General features: G+C 37.3%; 1 long non-coding RNA gene across 1 annotated transcript in view; it reads right to left on the reverse strand.

Moving 5' to 3' along the window:
* Positions 1–2,283: 2,283 nt before the first annotated feature.
* Positions 2,284–24,685, reverse strand: part of LOC139795489 (uncharacterized) — a 43,808-nt gene continuing 21,406 nt past the window's right edge. Inside the window, exon 3 of the long non-coding RNA XR_011725512.1 lies at positions 2,284–3,024. This is a non-coding gene — a long non-coding RNA (uncharacterized lncRNA). The remainder of the gene's footprint in view (positions 3,025–24,685) is intronic.

A 24,685-nucleotide genomic window follows, 5' to 3' on the forward strand; every position in this document is an offset into this window, starting at 1 on the left:
AGGTTTAAGACTGATAGAATTATAGTATTATATGTCAATGCTTAATACAGCTATTTTCTTCTTAGTGCATAAATATAGTTCATTGCTGGAGCAGAAGTGAAAGGGATTTCCTCAGGACTCAAACTTATGACTTCTGTACATAAGATTTTGAAAATTAGGTGCTACTAATTGCCATTACTTTCTAAAGGAGAAGAAAATAAATTGGTAAGATAAGTTTTGCTGTAGATTTATATTTATAAACCCTACTGTATCACAAATCACTGTTATGAAGTAACTGTGATGAAGTAAGAGATAATAACCCTGCTTGTTACCTTCAAACATGGCACGCCCTATATGATCAAATAATCTCATCCTAGATCCAGATACCTCAGTGGTCCAAAGAGCAGGTATGGTACAGTGGCTTGCTTCTAAATTCTTTTATATTGAAATTTTCCTTTGAGATGAAAGCTCCCTGTAGACAAGGGGGCAGATGACTTCAGGGACCACTCCTTGCAAAAGGAGCAAGTGAGATCAAAGAAAATCTGGGACAGGTGTTCTGCACAGGCTCTGATAAAGGTGTGCTAACCTTGGTGTGTGTGAATGCAACCATGTTGTGCCATCATCCCTGGGGACTAGACACTGCTGCAGGAGAAGAGTCACTTCAGTAGCCATGTGCTCCCACATGCAGACACTTTTTTTAGTGTCACCTTAATATTAAAGAATGTTTCTATACAATACTTATACAAGTGTCTGCTGCATCCTCTATTGCCTCTCATGCTCTATATCTTGCTTGAGAAAGGATTCCTCAGCCTTCACAGAGTGGTCCAGAAGTGTACTGCCTATTATCCTGCTCTTTCATTCAAAGACAGCTGCATATGAGTAACACAGACATAAGACTGTTGGCTTTCCCTTCATGAGGGCAGCAGCTTTCATGTCAGTAATATCTTATTCCTGCATCTCTGAGCAGGATGAGCTATCATTTATATCTGTATATAAATGAGCTATCATTTATATCTGTAAGCATTTATATCTGATTGGCAGTGTTGTGCCTACGGCTGGAGAACTTTTCACAGTTTCAGAAGCAATGCCTGATTATGTGCAATTACTGCTGGATTTGAGCCCTTGAGCCTTTGTATCTGAATTGCCTTATTTCTACAGAGCATATGGGAACATTTGAATTTAAATCTGTTTTACTTTCACATTACTTCTCTCCATTTCCCATGTTCAAAATTATTATTTTTTTTTACTTCAAAACCACATCAGTTCTAGCCACACACTGTAACTAGGGGTGATGATACACCACAGAGGACAATATGAAGAGAATGGATGCACATGAAGTTCACAGATTTGGTATGGAAGATTGAAATACTAGATTTGGTATTTCACAGGCAATGTGAAAAAGAAGGTATCAGTCATAATTTCTTAGACTTTATGGAGAGGCAGTGTTTCTCTTTTATTCATCTGGTTTCAGGAAACTCCTTTAGCCTCTTCCCAGGGTCCTGAGCACATTCCATGCTCCTCTGGGTTTAATTTCTGGAGTCCAGGGTCCACAAAAAGACCACAGCTGCTGTGTTGTAACCAGGCCTGATCCTGACCTCATGTGTGGGCTCACAGCTCAGCCCAGCACCCACCCAGTCCTGTGCCCACTGAGGTGCCAGATTCACAAGGCTGTAGCTGCTCCTGCCTGCCCTGCACCTGGCTTGGGATGGCCCCTGGTTGCCCAGCCATGGCCTGCCAGACCCTCCATGGGGAGCCCCCACTGCCCCTGCTTTCCAGTCCCCAGAGAATTTCCAGTTCCTGTGGTACCCAGAAAGCCTGCATGGACACAGACACTTCCCAATACTTAAAGATTCCTTACCCCAGCCCTCAGGTCTGCCTGAAAGCTCCAGGCAAGTTCAAGCTTCTGCATCTACAATGGTGGGAGCCCCATCGACCTGGATGCTGCACCCCAAACTATTTTATGAAGAGTAATCCTGTGCTTGTGTCTGCCTGAGAGGAGGATCCCAAAGCTACATTTGCTGACAGGAGGCATTGCTTACCCACAGAAGCATGCTGGGAGCCAGGACTGAAGACCAGAAGTTCTACAGGAAGAGAAATTTGAGTAATCACTTCTCCTTTACAGCCTATGCACTGGACTTCTCTCAGTGCAGTATCAAGTGACTGAAATTGGACAGAAATATGGTCAAGGCTTTTGTCTGGAAAAGCCTTGAAATCCTTCTTGCCATAGCAGGTGGGATTTTTAGACAAATTGACTGGAGCAATGGAAAGGAGCAATCTGGATAGCTGATGTTGAGTTTTAGGTATACACTGGGTATGAGACCTCCAGTTCAGGACCATTGATCACACATCATATTTTGTTCTACAGCTGTCTCCACCATCCAGGTTCTGTCATGTTTTACTTTGATATCTTTGTCAAAGCTTGGTTATATAGGCTAAAACAACCTTTGGTAGTCAGAATGCCTTCTACAGAGTAGGAAAGCAATGGAATAGCCATGTTTCTATCTGATTTCTCAGCTCTGGGGCCTACGGAAGGCTGACTCGGGGCTGGGTGCCACACCCCATGTTACCTGCACACACTGTTGGTACAATCATTTATGTACCATCAGCATACTTTCTCCTTTCCAAGGAATGACTGTACCCATGCAGAAGAATAGAAATTTATCCTGGGTTGTTTTGCTTTCTTTAGTCCTGTTCCATTATACTCACTGATCTATGAGCAGAGCACACTGGATATCTTAAAGAGCATTCTACTGACAACTTCAGCAACGCAGTAATATTTACTGGTCAATAGTGTCAGGGCTTTCTTGGTTGGAATTTGGCAGTTGTGAATATGACATCATTGTGTCACTCTGTGATCTGTGCTGGAAGTATTTTCTAGAAATAGGACACATCCCATCGTATCTTTTAACCTGCAGCAGGGGACTGGGGACATTTTATTGGCCTTCTTATTTTGTGAATGAGTGAGGGGATGAGCCGTAAATGCTGAAAAATGTTAGTGTGCACTGCCACTCAGGAGCTGTATTCAGGAAAATGGGATCCTGAGGCCTGCAATAAGACAGGGGAAATGATTTGTCATTATGTCACCTACATGCGGTGAAAAGGTGAAATGTGGTTTCATACATAGAGATGATGGCATCACCCTTTTGTAGCTGTAATCATGAGTAATGATGTCACAAATAAGAACTAATAAAAGAATAGTTTGACCTGGATGCTCATATTTTCTATATACTGATATGAAATAAAGGAAAGCCATTGTGGCTTTGATCAGTATATGTATTTTATTGTTCTCCTTCATTTGGCACATTCTCTTTTTGCTCCACATCTAGCTAGCAGCAGAGTTATGCTATTTAATATTTGAGGTCCAATAGCAATATTTCTGACTCTATTTCACAGGGTAATCAGTCAGAGTATTCAAATAAGTAGCACTAGCAGTCAGGGGACTGTTTTGAAACATCATCTCCCAGAAGAGGGCATAGAAAGAGTGATCATTTAAGAAGGAATATGAAATTTGCATTGAGTGAACAGGGAAAACTTCCTCAGATGTTACAGGTTCTGAATATCCACTGCCTCAGCCCATGCACCACCCATGACAAGCAAGCTTATGCTTCAGCTTTTTACTTTCCCATCACAAAGCATGCATGTAAAAATGATGATTTGCAGATAGGTCCCCACCTGAGGGGAAGAAATCTGCACAGCCTCCATGCTCTGCTGATTTTAAAAAGAAAAAAGCTCTTGGTATTCCTAGTGCATCAGTGCTCTCCTAGGAGCAGAGGAATACTAAGAAAATGGCATTTCTTTGAATAAGAATGAAAGAACAGATGCACTGGGTCAAATAAAACCTTCACATAACCCAGCATCCAACTGTATCCAAAAGGGGAGATGAGGGAAGAGCATGATACATGCAGTATTCAAAAACTGACTGAAAATTGCCCTGAGAAACCTGACCTGACTTTGAAGCTGGCCTTGCTTTGAGTTGGAAGTTGGTCTAGATAATCTCCAGAAGGCCCTGTTTAACCTAAATTATTTCATAACTCCTATGAAGAAGTCTTTTCTACGGATAAACTGAATATGACCACAATCTCTAAAAATGTACACCTCCTGCCATAGCTGCAGGAAGTGCCACCTCCTGTACCTCACTGAAAGAGTGAACCCCCACTCTGTTACACACTGTTATACAGTTCAATATTAAAGAATTATTTTAGTCTTGTATACCAAAGACTAAAGCATATTCCTAAATAATTATTCATTCAACCTAACTATCACATTGGCCACCATTATAAAGATGTTTCATGTTTCTTACATGAGGTCTTGTTTTAAACAGTTAAGTAACTTGGAATTTTTTCCAACCAGGGTGCTGTACTGAAAGATTAATTTGGCCCAACATAAAAACCTTTGTCTTTTACTGTTCAGTTTTCAATATAAAATAATGATTTTTTTCTCTGTGAATCAAATCTGTTCTTGACAGATTTGCCACCTTTGCCTTTTTTAGCATGGGTTTGGCACACTCGAGCAGAATAAAGCTCAAAATTTAAGGTCTTTAAGCTTTTAAAATATGTATTTACTGTCTTTGTAATATCAATACAGAATCACTTGCAACAGAGGACTGAAATTCATTTTTAGAAAAGCCACAGGCTTTGAATTTCCCATTCAACAGCCATCTACTGATGCATCTTGACAGGACTACAGTGAATGTCTTCAACAAAAAAATAAAACTAAATTTCTTCCTGAAATCACCACAGAGTAATAAAATGGTGGGGTATATGGAGGGAAAGAATATGCAGTTTCTGAAAGTTTTTTCCCATTAAAAACAACCTGCTAAAAAAACAATGAGCAAAAGGCTTTGTCTGGGCCCATTGAGAAGCAGAGATCACTCTGCAAGGGGCTCATTGGGCCCCATCAGATGTTAATGGCTTTGCAGAAGGAGCTCCTCAGAGATACTCAGCATTTAAATAACTGAGCATGCTGGACTTGTTAGAAGGGAGGAGAAGCAAGTGTTCCAGAAGTGCTGGAGACCAGAATTTGTAGCTGTTTTGTCCACAGGGAACAGTTTTCCAATTGGATGTGGAGGGGAAATGTCCCACTTCCTTGGCTTGCCTACACAGGATCAATGCTGCTGCTCCCATTAACACTATCAAGGGATTGGCCACAGACTTCATGCTTCTGTAATACTGGAAATATTGAAGAGCCAGTGGGAAGAAATGCAGCAAATCTCTTCTCCTCCTACTCCAGAAGAGTGTAACTGGAACCAACCCTCCTTCAAGACCTTCACCTCTGTCTAGGAAGACAATTGAATCAAGAAGAAATATTCGTATCTGCTTTGATATTACCTTGGCATCACTCATCTTTGGACTTCTTACTCGTGTTCCAGTAGATAAACTCAAGGCATGTCCAGCACTTTATAGAACACATAAAGTGTGAAAAACACCAGCAGTGAAACCAAAATATTTACAGGGAGAGATAAGATCTTGACTCAAACAAAGGTTTATTATTCTTTGGTTTTTTTGTTTGTCTGACTGAAATAAAAAACTAAACAATTATAACCAGTAATAAATATCCTTTTTTTTTTTTTTTTTTAATACCCATTTCTTAAACTGAAAGAAAACCTTGCATTTACATCCGCTTTTAAGAAATTAAAAGGAAGAAAAAGCTGAAGTTTGGGAATAAAAAAGAGGGGATAGGAGGTTTTTTGGGTTATTTTGGTTTTTGTTTGCCATTTAATATATAGCAGTGTGTTGCCGGTTGCATAGCCTAGGAATACATAATTGCTTTGGTTGGAAAAGATCTTCAAGGTCATTGATTTCAGCCATTAACCTAACACTGACAAGTCCACCACTAAACCATCACCTATGCACCACACCTACACATCTTTTAAATACCTCCAGGGATGGTGAACTGAACTTGTATCTTAGAAGATTTGAGGAGGGTCACCACATACTTGATCAAAACAGAATTTTGACATGGTCTTCTTCAAATTTTCCAGCTAAAATGAGAGATCACTGTTCTTCAATAATTGATTGCACATTTTATTACAGATGTAAAAGAGAAAAAAGAACCATGGTTAGAATCCTCCTCTTGCAATATGAATATGATCCAAGTTCTCCCATCTTTCCTCAAGAGACCCTTTATCACTTGTTCTCCAATCTGTTTTGGTAGAATTACTTGGGGTTTTTACTTGAATACTTTGAGTTTTTTCCAGGAAAAATCTGAATTTCCAACTATTTGGAAAAACCTAAGCAGCCTTTAATAAATGAACTAATTGTCAAAAATATTTTTCCTGGCCCTCAGACTAGCATAACTTGATCAATTTTATTTTAATAAAAGCTGCATTTGAACTGGTTATAGGCTATAGGTAGCAATCACTTGTGAACTTTTACTCTTTTTTGTCTTGGATAAATTAGACACTGAAATGCTAATGGCTTCTGGGAAACCAACAGTGTTACAGAAAGAAAATCTGTGTAACACATTTTGACCTCAGGACTGCCTTTGAATTGTGTTTTCATTAACTTGATAGATACCAGGAGATTCTGGTGCTGCTGAGAGAAAGAGCTCTGTGTTACCATTGCATCAAGTCATGGACAAAATTATACAAAAGCTGATGGTCTTTTCTTTGTCTTACTTCTCTCTTTGTGAGCATTTTTTTGTACTTGTCTTCCCCCTTAGAAAATATCTTAGAGCTTAGAAAATATCTTCTCTATCTCTTTGTCAAAGTAAGGCTAGGAAGCTGTTGTTTCATCTAAAATATCATTATCTGTGAGACTGAAAAACTAGTAGAATGTTTGTGACTATTTTGTGAATTTCAGCATGAAATTTTTGCTCCAAATTGTGCCTTAGTCATTTATTTTTCACAGCATTTTTCTCTAAGTGTTAGGTGTCCCCCAGAGGGGCAAACATGCTCATGTGCCACTCTTGGCTGTTTTTGCAAGTTGTAAGTCTTATTGAAAGTGCAGGAAAGTAAATGAGAAAACTTCCTGCTTATTTCCAATCCATAAACTGTGGATAGATATCTGAAGCTTTGCTGCAGAGGTGAAACCCTGCCTCTCTTGAAGTCAATAGCAGAACTCCTGAACATCTGTGGATCCAGGATGTCCTTGACATCTTCAATATCTCTTTGGGATGGCTCAATTTCACCATCTTGCCATGAGATTGTACCTGAGTGCCATATTACTTATCTTCCCATTGGTATTTTTGTGTCAGAACACACAGCTTCACCAAAACTACTTTGAATTTTTTCCCTGCAAATAGATGTCCCTGTTTGAGAATGCCTCAACACCTTGAGTTCAGATGATAAAAAAATATAGTTATTTTGAATTTAAGACTCAATTTTAATGAATATGCTTACAGACTTTGTTTATGAATTTAGTATCAATTTCAATTTTCAGCCTTATTCTGTATATTATCTATATGAAAATTCATCACTGTTGTCTACAGCAAGTATGCTGATACTTTCAAACATCTTCCTTTATTTACTGTCCCTGGAAACATTAAGGCTTCCAGCTCTGTGCAGCCCTTCCCTGCCCTGCCTGGCCATGGGGAGCCCCATTTGTTTCTGCCTCTGCTGCACTCTGATGTAAAGCACGAGGTAAGCAAGAAGACAAAAACTCAATGAAAAAGAGAATGATAACAAAAAGCTGACTGCTACTATTTGGAGAAAAGGAGGGAGCAAGAGAAAAATCATGAAGGCTGAGTTTGCATTGCCCAGGTTTGTAAGAGAAAAAAGAAACAAGCCTCAGGATACAGCTGAATTCATGTTACTAACATCTACATAATTTTAACTTTGATAAGTAAATAATAAATATTACAAAGTCGATGTTTACAGACAACAGTCTCCAAAGATAAATCACCCCTTAACTGTATTGCCAGCAAATTATGATTTCCAGACACTTTAGATATTACATTCCCGGCAATTCTAATCGGAAAAACTTACTTTAATCTTCTTGGAGAACTCCAATACCCAATCTAATCGGAATTACTATTGCCCATTTAATTTCAAAGTTATTCCAAACTCATACATTTTGCCCCTGGGCTTTAAATTCAATTTATGGCACAATTTGTCATATGAAACATGGAGGGAGTAATTGCCTTGAGAGAAAAATAAGGTTTTACAGTATTTTTAACTAGGGGGAGGGGGTAAAAGTTGCCTTACAATTATTAAAACCTTAATGACTAATGTGGAAGAAATTACATGAATTGAGGACAGACATCATGCATGGAGCTGTGGGAACATAGCAATTCAGAATTTATGAAACATATTCCAGGTTGTGCTTTTTGATAAGAACAAAGAATCCATTTGATTTAAGATGCTCAGCCTCTCTACCACAATTATATGAAACTTAGACTTCATTTGTTCACCAGGTCAGGATAAAAATGTAGCACAACAGAGAACAATGCCTCTAAACCTTCGTCAGAAGAGAGTTTAGCTCAGTTTAAAGGCAAACTGTGGTCTCAGTGAATTATTTGCTGCAAAATGGCAAAGAACCACCACATGGAAAGCATGACAGCAAACACCAGAGAGCAAGCTTTACACACTGAGAGTATGAAACATAAATGCATATGTCTGAATGACATCAACACTTTGATAACTTGAATTGCATAGAAAATATTTGTAAGTGGGGAATGTATTTTAAACAAAGAGCTATATTTAATGCTGTCTATATCTTTCCACTTCAAACTTCCCAGAACTTTTAGCTGCTGAGGCACATTTTTTTCCAGTAGGAGAAAAAAGTTACCATTCAAAGATGAGTGTTTCCACTTGTTGATTTTTAAGACTGTTGTTAGGGGAGAATCCATTTCCCCCCCATTTAAAAAACAAACAAATGAACAATAACATCAAACATAAACCTACTTTGTGCACATCCTTAGGAGGCTGGAGCAGAAAGTTGAAAGTTGATATTTGGCAGAAGGACAGAATCTGGGGAATGAGAGATGTTGTACAGATTCTTAGGAGAAATTAGTTTCAATTTAGCTGAGTGATAAGTATTTCAAAGACATAGTTTATGAATATTTTGAATAACAACATTTTTACATTGGGCTGAGGATACAAATAGAGAATTTTGTATTGCACAGAGAAATTGAGCCTAGAATTTTGAGTCAGTCTAAAAACTAGTAAGAGCCACTTTTCATGTAATACACTCTTTTAGAACAGAGGTTTTCAATTCCATTATTTCATATTCTGGTGATTTTAGGGGATACTCCAGTAGTGAATAACAATATGACTTCGTTACTTATAGTTTTTGATACAGTCCAAATTCATAATAAATTATCATCATGCAATGCAGAAAACAATTGTACATGACCCTTAAAAGTCAGGTATGGCAAAGCAGTGTAAACTCATTTTACTGACTTACCTGTAGATGGAACATTGTTTCCTAACATATATGTACAAGTTTTTTTCAGTACTTTTTCATTTATACCATTAATAAGGTACTTAAAAAAAAAAAGAAAAAAAAAAAAAAGCCTCAATATTAGCCCCTGAATCATTTCTCTGAATGTCTCTTCAATTTGATGGCTTTTAAGATGGTTTGCCTGGTTTTGGGTCCATGGGTCAGCAGTTGTAACTAAATTAAAATCAGAGGTGTTTTCTTCATATTTCCCTTACATCTGGTATTTGGCCACTCTGGTTCCCCTCCCACAAATTATTATCTTTGTCTATGTATTTTCTCATGCAGGAGATTAGTTCCAATGCTTTCAGTAGAACCTCTTGCACTGAGCAATCTCACAAAAATATATATATATTCAGGGGACTCAGCTGTTTCTATCTGAAGTTTTCAAGACAGACTTAGATGATTAAACATTAACTTCTTCATTCTCAAAAATTCATACTTAGGTCTGCAATAATATTTATGAAACTTTCTAATTTTTAAGGAATGTATTATAGCCAGAAAATAATTTCCTTCACATTGTTTACAAGATATGGTGACATACAACAAGATATGGTGAAGGTCATTCAGCAAGTCACCATTATGTTTGTGACTAAGCTACATTTCACAGGGAAAAAGGCATGAGAAGGACAAAATAATATTGAATACAAGAAAGCCTATAAGGAGAGGCAGAAAGAAAGTGATTGATACAAGCTGTTGCTTCTTAAATTCTGAATTGGTCCATCTGTGTAGCCCGAAGCACTGGAATGAGGTAAAGGAATATTTGGAAAGTTCACATAGCATATTTAAAGCTAAAAATAACTTGTAATGTAAGAAATTAACTCCTTCTTTACAAACACATTGTGCAAGTAACTTCTGTGTGGAAATAAATGTGCTGTTTTGAGGATAAAGTAAGAAATCAATGCAAATGTCCAATTCAGTGAAATCACAGTCCAGATATGCATCAAGTTAGTAACTAACTGATTTTCTGAAATGCTGCAGTGGGTGAATTTCAGAGATATTTACAAATTGAGTTGTCAGTGCACTGCCAATTCATAAAACCAACTCTGCAGTAATATCAGCTCATCACAAACTAAGATGACAGACTGTACCATATTTTTATAGTGAATCATTTAAATCATGAATCATTCATAGCTTCACACAGGTGCTGAATATAGTGAAAAAAACTGCTGTCATGCTAGACAAGCCTGGCACATGTTTGCCACAACTGATGGGTTCTTTTTTGCAGAACAGATCAGCTTTTAATCCTATTAGCAAGGAAGAACAGGGAAGGGAAACAGGACTCTGTTCTTTCCTTTCCCCCTTCTTCCCCTACATTTTTAATATTATCTTGCCCATTCAAAATGGAAAATCAAGGAATCTCTATTTCATTTGTTCCTGCTTTTGTTCCATTGCTAGGTGGATATAATCCATGTTGTTCCAAAAGGAGCAAGTCCTGATACAGTGAACATACCAGTGCCTTTGTTCTGAATTACCTCCAGAATATGTCATACTGTTGGTGTACATGCTTGTAGATCATTAGCTGCAGGGACCAAAATAATCCGAGAGATCTGGGCAATAGTACAAAAAGCAGCATCATCAAATCATTACAACTTCTGCAAAATGTGCAGAAACCCTGTCATTGGGCAGTCTGCAGATTGCCTTATTCCCTACCTTGAATTAGACTAAACAGATTGCAAAGTAAAATTAAAATACCCAGCTGAACTGACTGGCAAAAAACTGAAGAATGGGCCTGAATAGTGTACTCTGCATTAGGTAGCTGGTGATGTTTTGGGAATAGCGGGTTCCACATTAGCACATCTGTAAAATGAGCTAATGAGCAGGGTGACAGGACTGAGCCATTTCACACATGATTAGGCAGACTCTCCTTGGAGAGGAGTGCTAGCCCCATCCCTGGGGATTTGATCTGCCTGCCAGTTTGCCTGCCAAGCTGTGGCTGGCTCAGACAGACATATAGGTCAGAAGAAATGCTTTAGGCTCAACTTGTGCGTTCATAGAGTAAGAATTTGTGATAAGCAGTGCAGGCCTCAATTCCTAGGCATTTCCCGCTCAAATGCTTTGGTATCTGGCAAAATCCTCAGTACCTATGCACTGCAGAAGAGTTGTTTGCCTAAAGCTGTCCCCTGAGTGAAGGCATCACCAGAGAGGGCCAGTAGCAAATGTGGAGAAGTGGACTGCTCTGCTAAACTGTATTCCTCATCAGGAATCACAGTCCTGAACCTCTATTGGAGCCAGCTGCCAAAACACTGAAGCAAACTTCAGGAGTCTTCTCCCTCGTGCCCAGTTTGTCAATGGTGCACATACTCACCCAGCACTGGAGGGACATGATGGTTCTTTCCCAGACATCACAAAGTATGGGAAGCCTTAAGCCTCAGAGTACAGGGAATAAGCAGGGCTGCTCCCAGCCACACTTGTTAAAGCTCTTCCAATTTACTTGGCATAGTTAATTATTCATTGAGCCAGGAGAATGGAAGTGCAAAGAGAGAGATGAGAATATGAATCCTCTTGGTCTGGAATAATATTAATATTGACCAATATCGACAGTATTGACCAGAATAAGGAGAAGATCTGAAGCCTACTCAGAGTGTTAATTGTTATTAATATCAATTAATCCTAGATCAATTTGAGGAGTGGAACTGAAACATTGGAGAGAATGATCTTCTGTGAACATTTATAAAAAGGGAACTGTCTCCTACCAACAATTATTTTATGTTGACTCACTCCATAAGGTATCTTCTGAGAAAGTGTCTTACCTTGGACCATAAAAGACAAGGCAGGTCAAAAAAAGGACCTAAAATATCAATCCAAACAGTGTAGATATATGAAGGAGTTATGGAGACACTCAACACAAGAATAAGGAGTTTCAAGGATTCCCAGAACTAACAGAGCTTTGCTGAAAAAAAACCACAAACAAACAAAGAAACAAAAACCCAGTATGTACTTGTTTTGGTTTGACACCTGAGTTTCCAAGATCTGAATGTTAGACTTCAAAATCTGAAGGCTTTAGCCATCTCCAATGTTAATTAGTGCATCTGTGTATCTGAATGGAAATGGCCTCTTACTCCGCTTGGCTGTTTCCAGTAGATTAAGAATAATCATGGACTTGAGGAAAGGCCATCTCTTCCTACTGAAAGAAATGTGTCCATTTTGCTCAAATCCAGCTTCTCCCAAGGGAAATTTTGTGTGCAGGACTCTGATACACCGCCTGCTTTGAGCTTGCAAAACACCTGATTATATGCTAGAGATTCTCTTGGTCTTTGCCTCTTTTGTTTGTGTGTTCTGATAGCCCATGTTGGAAGTGACCTTCTGGGACTTGGCACAATAGTTTACCTAAACTCATCTTCAGTTAATTTGCATTCACTTTCTTTGAATTTAAAGACGAGTAGTTGAAATGTGCAGACACATCTTAATTCGAAATATGTGTTACTTAATTCAGATTGACTTTCCTTACAGTTCTCAAGTAAGCATACCATAAGAAAACTGGGCAGAGAACTGGGTTAATCCCACTTTATACTAGCTGGAGAAGGAAGAGGTCAGAAATGACTCTATCATTTTAAAAGGAAAATGTTTTCAATTTTTTAGGCATATTTTTCCTGTTTTACTTAGTATCCTCTACTGCTAATAACTCAGTTTGTGAAGGTAATTCTAGTTGAGTTCTAATACACAGGACCATGAAATGTAGCATATGATTTTTCAGATACCTTGGGTTTATCCTCCTGCATCAAGTAACTGGAAAACATGTAATCCAGTTGCCAGTGAGAAGCACTTCTTCATTGAAAAGAGAAGGAAAAAAATCCTGCTATAGCCTCATAGCTCCAAGTGATTTCAATAATAGAATAAGACAAATATAATGACTCATTAGGATGTTGTTTCAGATTGTTATTGGCAGTACTGATCATTTTCCAAATCACATTTTTAACAAAAAATGTTATGTTTGTCAACTTGCAGGAAAAAAAATCCATGTGCCCATAAGGATTCACTATTTTGATGGACAAGCAAAATTTCAGATGCATTACTTCAGACTGAGATTGCTCTGATCTGATCATGACCAGTGATCAATACAGACTATAGTCATCTAAAATGAGATTGCTTCTCTTTTAAATAACCTGTGACCAAAATGGAAGAAGAATGAGGACTTTTCATTTCAGCAAAAGAGAAATTAGGTGATTTACTCAATGTCACAAGTGAAGCTAATGGCAGAGAAAGGAACTAAATCCAAATCTAAATCTAAAACCCATGGCAGGAATCCTGGCCAAAAATCTGATTTTGGAAATGACATGTATTTGAAAATGGCTTATATCCTAATCATTATCATTGTAAAGAGAAGTGAAATAGGTTTCTGTGTATAATTAGCATTACATTTGCCAAGAACATCTTCTATTATTAATGATAACATTTTGAAGGTCCTTGTTTAAATTCCAACCATATGTCTTAGTAATGAATTCTATGGTGAAGAAATATTGATTTGGGATTGCTTTAACTTATATTGCTTTCCTCTTTTACCTGAGTAATATAAACTGCCTCATTCCAATATGTTTAGTTGTTTGCTTGGCTAATTAATACATCCTTATTCTACATAATCTGATAAAGTGCTAAAAGTCATTCTTGAAATTCTCTGGAATTTCTCCCTAGTAGCAATTAGAAAACATTCTTCAATGGTAAAAATAGAGCAATTTTCCCCAATTTTCCCCATCAGTGTTCTAATCATGTCACTGTACATTATACCTGGCCTTTTCCTAGCAGAGTAAGCAGTCTAAGTGATCTCATTATCTAGCAGATCTGGGACCTTGGCTGATGTCAGTGTGAACAGATCAGAGAGAATTAGGGATGACAGTCTGCAAAGGCAAGGAGAGAGAGTTGCCCTTTGCAGGAGAGAGCAGCAACTGTCTGGACCTCTGCCTAGAAATGGATGGTGAGTCTTCTGAGAGCTTGTGGGTTGGAATTAGAAAGAAGACAACATGAGTGACATTGTTGTGGGTTTCTCCTACAGACACCCTGATCAGGAAGAACTAGATTAAACTTCTTTTGTACAACTGGAAGAAGCTTCATGATTACAAGACTTGGTCTTCATGGGAGAACTTGAGTATCATTGGGTTTCTTAAAACAGGTATTCAAGAAGCCAATAAGGGGAGGTGCTTTGCTGGGCCTAATACCTACAAACAAGGATGAATCAGTTGGGAATGTCAAGGCTGGGGCCCACTGTGTCTTAAGTGGCCGTGCAATGTTGAAGATCAGTATAGTGAGAGAAGGGAACAAGGCAAATAGCAAAACAATGGCAGAATATGCAGACTTAGCCTGTTCAGGGACTTGATTCAAAGAATCCCATGGGATACAGTCCAGGCGGGAGGAAGGGTCCAGATGAACTTACTGTTTTTCAAGAATCACTTTCTTTAAGCTCAAGAATTGTCCATCCTAATTAGCAGCTACTGAAGATAACAAGAGTTCTGAATGAATTAGCAACAAGCTCCTGACTTAACTCAGACACGAAAAGAAAGCACACAAAAGGTGGAAGCACTACAGGTCACCCAAGATGAGTATACACTTTCTGAGTGTGCAGAGAAGGCCTTAGCCTTTACTGGTAAGATTTGCCTTCAGGAATTCCCGGTCCCTAAGACCAGTAGAAAAGTTTGTATCAAGGAAGACTTACCCTTGGTGGTGGACCATGAGTGCTAGGAAAAACCTAAACAAATTGAACATAAACAAGACTGTGAGACCTGGAGTATTACGCACAGAGTTGATGGGTGTCAGGCAAGGACACTCTCCATGATCTCTGAAAGATCTGAGCAGTCAGGAGAAGTTCCCCAGGACTGGAAGAAATGTCACTTTCAAAAGTGGAAAGAAGGGAGATCTGGGGAATTACACACCAGTGAGCCTCACTTGGGTCCATGGAAGATAACAAAGAAAAAAATTCAGAACAACATTTCCACACATTAAGCACAAGGATGGCTGGGAGTGGTCATTATGAATTTACCAATGGGAAATCCTGTCAGAGCACCTTGACAGTCTGACACAGTGAGATGACATAGAGGTGATGAGAGACTGCAGTGGCAGTCACCCTGGGATCTTCACCTGTTTTATGTGAGTACCAATGAGCTACATCTAAGTAGCAAAGACATGGATTTCCCACATTTTTATCCATACACAACTTATTAGCTCTAGGACAACTGAAGTACCTGTGGGTGTCTCATGTAGAGTCACCAATATTTTATATTCCCTGTCTGCCCAATGAAAGACATCGGGAAAGCTCTTTGATGGCTGTCATTGAGATGGAATTATTTCAAATACAAGAGATACCTATCCCTTAGCTATACCCTACAGATAGCCAGTCTGCTTTCATTACCCCAGATTAGAAAGAGGGTAGAAGAAATTTGTGGGCATGTAAATAAAGAAACCAGGTCCCAGTGCTGAGTTTAAGAAACACTGTATAAATGATGAAACATGAGAATCTTGGGTGTGTCAGAACAGCAAACATGCTTTTCTCTAGTTGAGGCTTAAATGTGAGACCACTCAGGAAAGGAGGAATCCACTGACACAAGAAAGTGAAAAAGTGTATTGGAATAGCCACCTGGGAAAAATCTTGACTTCTTGGAAGTGTCTGATTTACTTTCGAATGAATCTGAGGATGTCAAGGAGAGGAAATGTGATGACATCTATTATCTCAAATAGATTTCCACAGTTCTTGCTCCAGCACCAGCAAACTTTTTTGGAAGTCACACAAAATCTATCTCTTGGCTTCAAATATCAGTAGTCTCTGAACAATGGCTTAGAAACCCAGATAGCACAGAAAGCTGAAGGGAACATTTATATTAATACAAAATTTCTTGTTGTGGAAAGAAGGAGCAGCTTCCTTAGATTAGAAGTAGTCTGAGGTGGAGGAAACCCATAGAGTCTGTGCCCTTGAAGTTTTTTAAAAACTAAAGAAAATAATATTATTTTTGTATGAACAGACCAAAGCAAGATGCAGAATTTGTACACTATATAGAGAGAGTCTCTGTCACAGTCAACGTGATGCATTCCTCCATTTATATCTGAAAAGCAATCAGTTGATTGAGTTCATAGAAGTTACATGATGCCTGAGCTCATACTTCAGAAGATTCTTTTACTGGAAATTGAAAAATTGTACTGTAATCTAGTTATCCTTTACTTTCACACTGTGTGGAAGTCTTGTGAAAGTCAATCAAAGACTATTTCTTGGCTTTAGTTTGAGTCTGTAATTTGATCTCTCTCTCTTACCTGAGAAGTTTTTAAAAGAACCTTGACAAAGTAAACATTGTTCACTTATTTTTTGTGTTTTGATGGAAGCATTTGCCTACATTTTATTGAATTTTTACTTCAGGAAGTTTCTGGGTTTTACTTCTCCTTTCTCTTTTTCTTTCCCTTGCCTGTCTCTAAAGCAGTTCAGGGAGGGGGGTCTGTTTCTTCAGTACCTTTAGCAGAGTTAATAGATCTTAGTAGCATATCTGTGTCTTGACAGCTGTGTCAGCACAATTGTACACATTTGGTCTTTATGATGTGGTTACATGAAGTATCCATCTGGGTATGCACCAAGACTGACAAGCCTGGATCTTATCAGTGCTTTGACTGGTTGTCTGCTGCCGTGTCAGTAACAAACAGAATATGAAATAAGGTACAAGAAAACCCAGTGTTACAAGACAAACTACCTTCAGGAAATTGCCTCCTAATTGCCCCTTCAACTGTCATGGTCAAAATGAAAACTTGTGAAAACAGTGATCTTGTTGCCAGTGTATTAAAGAAAAAAAACAAAACCCAAATGAGTAAAGGATGGAAGTATTGGTATTTCAGAGTTGGAGTTTCCACGCTGTGCTATGAAACAATATAAAACAAGCATTTCCATCTGAACTTCTAATTCAGAGCTAATTTAAATTTTTCCTTATGCAAGTAGTGTAGTTAGATGGTTTGTCAGAGTTTTCACTTCTATTCCTGAAAAATTTTATAAATGTAATCCAGTGTCATAAACATTTTAAATTTGTCAGAGCTGAATAAAACAATGCAATGTGAGTTTGCAATAATTTTCTTCTAATCAACCTCAATAATGTTTTCATTATCATTACTAAGTGGCTTTGAAAAAAAATTTCCACATTCAGTATGCCTCATTCTTTATTTCACCCTTTCATTGGAAAACCAAAGCCAAAAGACAATCCCAGCATGTTTTCGTTAGTAATTTGAGGAAGGGTGGGACACTGAGCATTGTAAACTTTTGAATTCTTTTTAGTTCTTCCCCAATTTCTGTTGGATTATCTGCTATCTATTTTGTGAATAATGATACCTGTAGCTGTTTCTTTGCACTGCAGAGTCAGAAATGTCCCTGGTAGTTGAGACTGTGGTGGTCCAAGGACTGCTGTTGGGTTGCTCTATATCAAGGAAGGCTTGGGACATGCTCTGATGGTGACAGAAGAGCTCTGCTGTAGGGCAGGCTTTGCCCCAACATGTGACCTGCAAGAGGGCTCACAGGACCCCTCAGAGTAAATCTACTCCATCGAGTTCCCTACACCTGCTCTGCAGCATTGTCTCTGTCTTTGTTGAGCACCTTGATATACCAGAAGTCCAGTGGAACTAGTAGCTTACAATGAAGTTTTCACCCACTTTCTTGGAAAAATCAAAAAGTCTATAAGTACAAAGATGACCATTACATAACTGAAGACTGCTTTTACCCTGAGAATTGGCCAGTGTGCCTCTGACCTTGTAAACATCTGGCCAGAAGAGTTGGCCAGAAGGGTTTATCTATCTTCACACAAATACGCTGCCACAAATTCTGTTTACTCCTCCATAGCACTTGGTTAGAATTCAGCTTGTGTCCATTAGTCCATTTAAACTGGAACCAGCAGAATTCTACTGTGATTTTTTCTGAAATTACTCTTCTCACAAAGTGCTGCAGAACTGAGACCTCTTGGAGCTGGCATACCTTATTTTTCTTCAGCGTTTAAAAATGTGCGTAAAAACTGTCTGCGAATGATTTATAGCACTGACTGGACCAACTACATTTCAATATTGATGCATAAATCTTCTAACAAATAAGCCATCTTACAGAGTTATAGGCAGAAAGGGGTGTCTTTATTCTCTCAAATGAAAATATGTTTGGAATGATGCCTACAGTTAAATCTTGCTCACACTTTGATCTCATGCAAAGAAATTTTATAGTTTTTATTACCCTTGACTTTGAAAACTCCTTATACATGCTTTAAAAAGACTAATGACAAAACTTGCTTACAAGATTCTGGGAATGAACATATACTGTGGCTTAAGGCAATGATGAAGAGTCATTTTATTGTAATAAGGTGAAACAAAGCTTGTTATGGTAAAGAAAACTGTATTATACCTGCATCTACTTACTGAATCTCATCTACAGAGAAGTTTCTGTTCATTGCTTCAGTTTGTCTCTGTACCTCTCTTTTTCTGCCTGCTTTATTTCTCACTGCCACTTTAGAAAAATAAAAAACACTGCATATTCTCAGTTCCTGTTGGTACCTTTAAAATATTTTCATATAACTTTAAAGCATGAATTTTAAAATATGTACAGATAAATGTATTTAAATATCTCATTCTTAAGATGACACATAACTTTTGTTGATATATACACAAAATCTTTATACTTAAATATATGAATACTGAGTAATTTTACATAATTTGATACTCACTCAGGCATATTATAGTGTACATTTGAATACTGAAGTCTGAACAGTTACCTGAACCAGAGTGTGGCTTTCAATACACTCATTTTTGTAAATTGAGTTCTCTTCACAGTGAGACCTGTTCATCATTTCTACCTGCTTCTCTAGTTTTGATTTTATGGAGAAACTATTATTATTATTATTACCATTATTATTATTATTATTATTATGTGATCTTTGAGGGGTAGTCTTCCTATAACTAATTCAAACCATTAAATTTTTGGTAATGAATTTGCCTATGAATTTCAATTATAATCCTCCATATTAGCACTACCTAAAATAGCCACAGTACCCAAGAAACAAATGAAAGGAAATAATACTCTGTCAATGCACTTTATTTTTCAGATATATATCTGGAAAACTGATATTTACCTGTAACAAATATATAGCACATGCTCCTTAACTGACTAAATGGGGGGATATGGACTTCCTTCTAGGGTCATCATTATTCCCTGGGCTGATGTGGTTCCCACCTCAGTTGTGTCATCTCAACCCAAAACATGCAGTGCAGGGGGACAGAAACCATATTTATGCAAATACAACAGGACCTGATTCTCCTTTACTTTTAGATTCTGCAACACAATATAATTATAACCAGAAAGGTGTTTAAAGGAAGTACAAAGCACTTGTCAGTGGGCATTATCACAGTTTAAACAGAGACTAGGATTCATTTATGCCATTAAACTCTTTAGTGATGGCTTAGTATATGTAACAGGCAAGTCTGGAGAATTACTGTTTTCCTAAGTTACTTGCATTTTTAGGCCTGGTATCTTTTCTATCCCTTTTTCTTGGTGCTGTACTAACAGGAAAACTGAGAATGCTGACAGGATCTAGTTCAAAAGAATTGGGGAGCCTAGTTTTAAGCTCTTGGAGAACATATTATTTCATCTTTTACATCTCATCAACCCCATTTCTGTTTCTCAAACCTGTTTCTTATCCATAGTAAACATTTTCATTTCTTTATTTCCTTCTTCCTTTATAAACATCTTTCATAATACGTACAACCAAATCATATCTATAAATATATATATGGACACATACATTTTAATATAAATATTTAACAGTAATGTTAAACAATATAAGTAATAAAGACTATTTAGATAAACATATATATTTATAAAAGCATAACATTTATATATTATAATATATAAATATATGTATTTAAGGATTTCTATAAATCTGAAGAATACACAAATATCCTATTGTTAATATAAATAACATAAACTCAGTATGTGTTAAGATTTTTATACATATGTCTTTACTGCTGAATTAATTTTCAAGAGGCTTATTCTTTTCCAAAATCTACTTGCTCTTATTGCTGAATATTTAATTAATTTAGTTCCTAAATGTCTGTCTGTATTTTGCAAACACCCCTCTGAGAGCACTCCTGGACTCTCTCCTCTGCAGTCCTACCCTGTGGTGGAAAGCATCCACACCACATGGCCAGTTTCAGCCAACATCAATCTTTAAAAACACCAGTCTTCAGAAAAACAGGCATAAAACTGTATATTAATTCATCCAAAGTCTTCCCTATCTGGCCATATTTTTAGAAATTATTTTGCCTCTGGGTGTTTTTTGGTTTTGTGGGTTGTCTTTTTTTTTTTTTTTTTTTTTTTTTTTTTGTTAGTTTGTTTTGGGTTTTTTTTTTGGTAGAGCTAGTATCCGGGTACCACATTGCTTTGAGCACCTGTGTCCCACTCTTAAAATTAAAAAGTGCTCCATTTGTTTTCAGGCTGACAGTTCATTCATCTTCTGCTGCTACCTTGGTCATTACTGCACTGAAGAACAGCTCTGAGCTAATGGCTCTGTAGTCATCCTCTTTGTCCTTGCTATCTATTCATATTCTGTGAGTACTTGCAACCTCTGGCAACATGATAAAACCCACTGCACTTCTTATAACTTCTTCCAAAAACTATCAATTACAGAGGTGAGTGTTGCTTGCTACAGGATGTACATGTCCCTGTGCTGCTTTTTGAGGATGGCAGGTTCCTGTTACAGATCTCTTCACTGAAAATATTTTAAATTCTGTAAAATCTCATTTTCAAGAGCAACATCAGCCCTCTATAAACATCACTCTGGCTTGTGACATTCAGTATTACAATCAGCCTTGAGGCACTTGGTTTGTCTTAACTTCAGCCACTCCCTGGCTGTGACCTCTTTTTTGATTAAAATGAGCTTCTTTTGGATAAAAGTGTGCTGTATTTCACCTCTTGTAGCATTACAAACCACTCCTTCCACTTCCCACTATCACACATTGGTCTGCAATCACTCTTAGCCAATAACTCTAAGAAAGGGCTGCTCCGTTCAGGATCTTGACATCTGAAAACTTGGGCCCATGAGAGATTTCTGGTTTTAAACTCCCAGTCTTACTCATAATACTAAATTAACATGTGCATTACAACCTGGGGTAACCATACATTGTGTAGTTTCTCTAGTCGTGCCCTGAACTCAGAATGGTCCTGTCTAAGCATTCCTGATCTATATTCTTTCATTTCTTCATTGAAGAAGACTGTTTAGAGAGAATATCACATTGATTTTGAAATGTGTTTAAATTAAGTTTGGAGTAGCATAAAATTAAACAGTAAAAACATCAAGTAAAAAGGAAGTGGTACAAGGAAAATAGTGTCTGAAGTTATTAGGAAGATACAAAAAATAAAACAAAAACAATATTCCACCAATACTGTCACATACTCATATCTTGTGAGTGCAGTATGCAAGACACCAAAACTAGAAAGGTAGAGCAAATGGTTATAAGCGTGATGCTGAGTATGGAGAAGTTTCTCTCACTTGGGAAAGAAATCAGTGACAAACATACTAATAGCAAATTATGCATGGTAAGAGAACAGGAAAGGAGACATGAATAACTTAGAATTTCTCCCAGCACTATATTTACAAAACATTTTATTTAATTATTTTTTTTATTTTAGGCAGTAGATATAAAAGCAAGAAAAGAAAATTCATTTTCTGAGCAAGACAAACTTTCAAGGAACTACTGCCAATAGATATTAATTCTTTCAGTGGCTGAAAGAATAAGTGATCTCACAGTAAGTCTTGACATAGTTACAGAAGACAGAAGCATCAACTATTAAGTATGATCAGATGATGATAATTTTGGTTACGAGTTCTCTTAGGGTAAATTTACAGCTAGGAAAGTAGATCAGGGGAACTGTCTCTGCCTGTTTCCAAACCGTTGGGGTTTTTTTAATAAAGATTAGGGGTGTCCATAGTCACAGAGGGACATTTGGCATGAAGGTACATCAGTGCAGACCAAGGAGCTGAGCACCTTCTCCTTCGCTCAATTGCAGGCCAGTGGTGGTGAGTTATGTGAGGTACCATCACAAGTTTCCCAGTTACAAGGAAACTCTTCATTCCCCAAAGAAATTACTGTGGGAATCTCTGCAATTGACCGTGTTTACAATTTTATTAATCTGACTATGGTACAAATACAGATGAAAAATTAAAAACAAAATATATTTTCTATGGAAGACCCATTCATCAATTCTCCCATGGATGAATACATGGAGAATTGTCATTGCTCATTTGTTTAATAAGCAGTGGCAAACTAGGAGAGGTTTTAATTTAGAAAATTATTTATAGTGTCTGATATCTGAGAGATGTTTTCTAGTTTTATGTTTGATATACATACTCTTTCAATTCCAAAAGATATGCATACAGAATATAGCACATAATCAACATTTAATTATTAATAAATTTATTCAGGATTAATTTATTCAGGATTAATTATTACGAAAATTTTGTTTTGATGCATATTTATCATAAGTTATAAAGGACATGGTTGTTTAATTTTCACATTGTTACTATCTTTTTCGCTTTACCCAGTAATAGGCTTAGTGTACTATAAACAGACATTTTTTCTTCCGAATTTTGCAATACAATTAGGAGCTTTTTTTATCCACTAAAGTTATGTGTCTCAGAAATGTCAGAGAAGCCACTGCTTTGTTAAGGAAGTGACACACACTTCACTTTGTATTCTCTACTCAATGTCAGTTAATGTTTTCTTTTGTTTTTATTATGATATGGACAACTGACTATCTTCTGAGTAAAGTCCAGTCTAGCAGAATGCTAAGTCACTGGGTAAACATATAAACACAGCTTTTGTTTATGTCCAAGACACCTTTGAATTCCTGCATATATAAGAATTATATCTTTGTGTAGGCTCAAGCCTTGGCTGAGCACATCTCCCATTTATATATACCTGGATCTATAAAAAGGTAATTAAAGCAATGTGAGTCTCCATAAAAACATGATAAAGAACTCCTTTTTCTGTTTTGTTTTAATTTGGGGTTTTTTTACTGGTTTTTTGGTTGGTTGTTTTTGGTTATAGGGTTGTTTTTTAGGGATGGGGTGTTCAGGTTTTTTTGTTTTGTTCTTGTTTTGGTTTTTTCATTTTATGGTACCTTTTGGAGGAAATATAGTAATGGCAGTGACTTCTCTCATGTCTACTGCATCAGAATAATTTCAGACTAAAGCAGACTCTGCTCCGTAACTTCTTCAGCAGTTATATTAGAAAGTACTGATCTCAGCACACCTCTGAACAAAGGACAGGGGCACAAATCTTATTCAAAGAGCAATAAGCAACTGATTTTCAATGTAATATGCTAGAAAAGATATATTTCTACTGCAGGCCAATATGCAGTTTGTTATGGTTGCTTGGAGAATGTCCCAGAGCACACTGAGAACAATTTGTTAAATCTCACCTTGCTGTTAAACTGAAAACACAGCAATGATGTCTATGCATTCTGTTCCTCAAACAAAATTTCTCACTGAACAGTGGGGCTTAAAGAAATTTCCATCTTCTTTTAATATTTTCATTACATCAATATCCCTTTTGGAACTTTTGGAACTGGGTGATACTGAAAATCTGTAGAACTTGAATTTCAAAACAGACTTCACCACAAAGACAGCTGGATTTAGTTTAACACCAGCTCTTAAATGTTTCAGTTACACTTCCTCCTTCTGAGCTCTTACTTTTAAGTATATGGTGATGTCCAGTAGCACCTTATTTCCAAAGCCTCTAATTCATCAATTTGGTCTCCTTTTCATGTTTCCCTTTCTCTACAGCATGCTCTCCTTGCATTTGCAGGATCAGATGTCTGTCAGAAACAACAGTGCCAGGTAGTTCTTTATAACCAGTGACATGGTTGCTGTGACTCTTTTGACTTATTTCTTAAAGTGAGTAGGTAATGGCCATAAACTGCCAATAATATGGTCTTTCAAAAGTGATTTGGGAAGTTAATAAGTGTTCTTTCATAACTATATTAACGATTATTTTTACCAGAAAATGAACTATGTCGTGTGAAGCAAGGAGTGTGGTTGTTTACAAATGGTATACTAACCTAAAGTTATTATACTTCCCTGAAGGATATCAGAAAATGTAATGTTTGCTCTCTGAGCATGTTGGATTCATTAAAGCTGTTTCTATTTTTAAGCCCTAAAAGAAGAAAACATCTACCGTTGAGTAGCTTCAGGATGAAGGATTCTTAAAAGCAGAGAAAGTACTGGACTTCTGGAAAGAATGAAAGAAATTCTGGGAGTGGGTAAAAAGCATGCTAACATGTTCCAGTTCCAACCCTCATGGAAAGCAATGATGTCCTTAGACTATTTCTATTTTTTGCTCAG

This window comes from Heliangelus exortis, chromosome 3, assembly GCF_036169615.1.
Source record: "Heliangelus exortis chromosome 3, bHelExo1.hap1, whole genome shotgun sequence".
Lineage (NCBI taxonomy): Eukaryota > Metazoa > Chordata > Aves > Apodiformes > Trochilidae > Heliangelus > Heliangelus exortis.